The 2,875-nt window shown below is 34.7% G+C and overlaps 1 pseudogene; it reads right to left on the reverse strand.

Annotated features, from left to right (window-relative positions):
* Positions 1–1,397: 1,397 nt before the first annotated feature.
* Positions 1,398–2,317, reverse strand: LOC145515878 (olfactory receptor 4C16-like; annotated as a pseudogene).
* Positions 2,318–2,875: the final 558 nt, after the last annotated feature.

Consider the following 2,875-nt stretch of genomic DNA (forward strand, 5'->3'; position numbering starts at 1 on the left):
CATAGAAACCCTTTGTCCCTTTTACAGGTTTACTATTTAATGAGAGTTTATGTTATTCTGATACATACAAGTGAGGAGTCAATATCAATCAAAGTTTACTGAATTCCATAGTTTACATTAGAGTTTACACTTTGTGTTATATGGTTGTTTTATGGGTGTTGATATACCAGTTATACCATGCATCTACCATTAGCATATAAAAAAAAATAGTTTTCCCTTCTTAAGATACCCCTGTGGTCAACTTAAGTGTTCCTTTATTTCCCTTACTTAAATTGTTTGCAATGACTGATTATTTTTTACTGTTCCCACAGTTTAGCCTTTATCAGAGAGAAGCTCATAATTCATATCTGTCATATAAATATTGCTGTTTCAAAATCTAAAAATCCTCCTTTGTATTATTATTTGTTTAATTTTATTAATGTTAAAAGATTACTAACGTCAATAGCTTGCCATCTCAACATCTTATTCACATAAGTTTATCTTCCTTAATTTGAACCATCTATGCTCTGACAATAGTAACCTAATATTATGAACATGTTACTGGAACTGGCATGATTCAAGAAACCTTAATACCAACCCCCAAAGTAGAAGAAATCTAATTAGGAGTATAAAGTATATTTTCCAGAAAGAATGCTCTGACCGTCAACCTCAAAGTGAAATATTTTAAGTTCAAAGACTTACTTCAGGAGTCTGACTTTTCTCACTGTTATGTCACTGTCTGGAAGGGTATGTATGTAAGTTTATGTATGTTGTATTTAAGTTTTAAGGTATGTATTTAGGTTTATGTCATTGGCTGGAAGGGTATGTATGTTTACATACATCTGTATGTAAACAGATATGAGAACTTGGAGTAAACAGTAAAGAAATACATTGAAGTTAACATAAACTATATATCCTCCCTGACAACAAAAATCTTCTACAATTATTTGAGTCTGATACATGCTCTTACCAGAAAGAACTACTAGAACTATGCCCATGATCAAACATAATAAAACTAACATGTCTAATAAAGGGAACAGTTTAGAAGAAATGAAATCTGCAAGTTTGTAATATAAACATATAGATGGATGTCCTATTGCAGAGAATACCAGAAATCATCATGAGAAGGGGCAGGGGAAATACTAGATCACAACCAGAGTGACACTAGTTACATAAGCGAGGCAGAGACAAGGTAGAGAAAAGCAGTGGACCTAACAAACAATTGTTTACCTGGTCCTGTGTCTTTCCCAACTGCAATTGAACACTAACCGGTGTGTGTGTTCACATTACCTATTTCCTAAAGCAACTAACCTCATGCCCAAGGACAAGATTGTATCAACACCACATTAAGAACATTATATCCTATAAGGACTTTTACTAAGTTAATCTGGATTATGAAGAAAAATGGAAACGTCCATTCATCTTTTGTCATCTGAAATCAACTTCTTGCTCCATAACATCCTCATAGCGTTTTTCACTTTTGCATTCCTCAGTGTATAAATCAGAGGGGTGAACAAAGGTGTTCCAATTGTATGAAACATAGCTATCATTTTATCCATGGAGAAGGTGGTTGCAGGACGTGTGTACATAAATATGCAAGTACCAAAGAACAAGATTACCACAATGATGTGGGAGACACAGGTGGAGAGGGCTTTTTTCCTCCCTTCAGTGCTCTGGTTTCTGAGAGAATGCAAGATAACAATATAAGAGAACGTCAGCATGACAAAACTCACTGTACAGATGGCCCCACTGTTGGACACCAAGAGTAGGTTGGTCACATAAGTGTCTGTACAGGCAAGTTTCAACAAAGGTTGCAAGTCACAAAAATAGAGATCAGTCACATTGTGACCACAGAAAGGTAAACTCAGGGCCAGAAAAATCTGAACTGAAGAATGCACACAAGACCCCACCCAGGCCACAGCCACCAACACACCACAGACTCGATGACTCATGATGGTCGTGTAGTGCAGGGGCTTACAGATGGCCATAAAGAGGTCAACAGCCATGAGGACAAGGATGAAGATCTCCAGGCAGCCAAAGAAATGAGATGTAAAAACTTGGGTCATGCACTCGTTGAAAAGAGATGGTGGCATTCTTCAAAAGGGCATCTGCAATCATCCTAGGGGCTATGCATGTAGAGAAACAGGTATCAGATAAAGATAAATGGAAAAGGAAGAAATACATTGGACTCCCAAGTGCTGGGCTGGTCTTGTTGGTAATAATAATCAGCAGGTTACCCAGTAATGTTCCCAAATATAAAAGCAAGAATGTGACAAACACTATTTCCTTTGGTTAACCAAAGCATAATAAATTCAGTCACATTATTGTTTAGTTGCATGATGTCCCAAGTGAAGAGAAAGGATGAGTGTAAAATGGATTATCTGTAAAAAACAAATTAATTCATGGTGTTATCTAATGTCACAGAATATTTGAATAAAAGTGTTTTTCACCAGAAACATTCTAACATTATTAACATTTCTTAATAATTTACTTTAACCACTTTGTTTCTTTATTAGTAATGACCCATTCACCCATTATGAGTTTCAATAACTCTGAATGTGATGAATATGATGATTATGATTCTTTCCAAAAAAGAATCTGTAAATAAAACCACTTGTTAGCAGGGATATGACTCTAATGAAGTTTGTTAGTATTACAAATATGTACTTTCAAGATATTGTTATGCTGTATTTGATTAACTTTTTTATATTTAATAAAATGTATGTCCCATTTTTTTGCTAGCATGTTACTCTGCATTTAGGAAACATTTGATATCCCTTGGGGATTTATGATATAAATACAAGGTTGTACAGCACTTTTTACCCCATAAGTAATGTCTTAATTTTATGCATATATTTATATACCACACAGGTTTATATACATATTAGAAATTTGT

Source organism: Giraffa tippelskirchi, chromosome 7, assembly GCF_054371585.1.
Source record: "Giraffa tippelskirchi isolate mGirTip1 chromosome 7, T2T-mGirTip1v1.2.pri, whole genome shotgun sequence".
NCBI classification, from domain to species: Eukaryota; Metazoa; Chordata; class Mammalia; order Artiodactyla; family Giraffidae; genus Giraffa; species Giraffa tippelskirchi.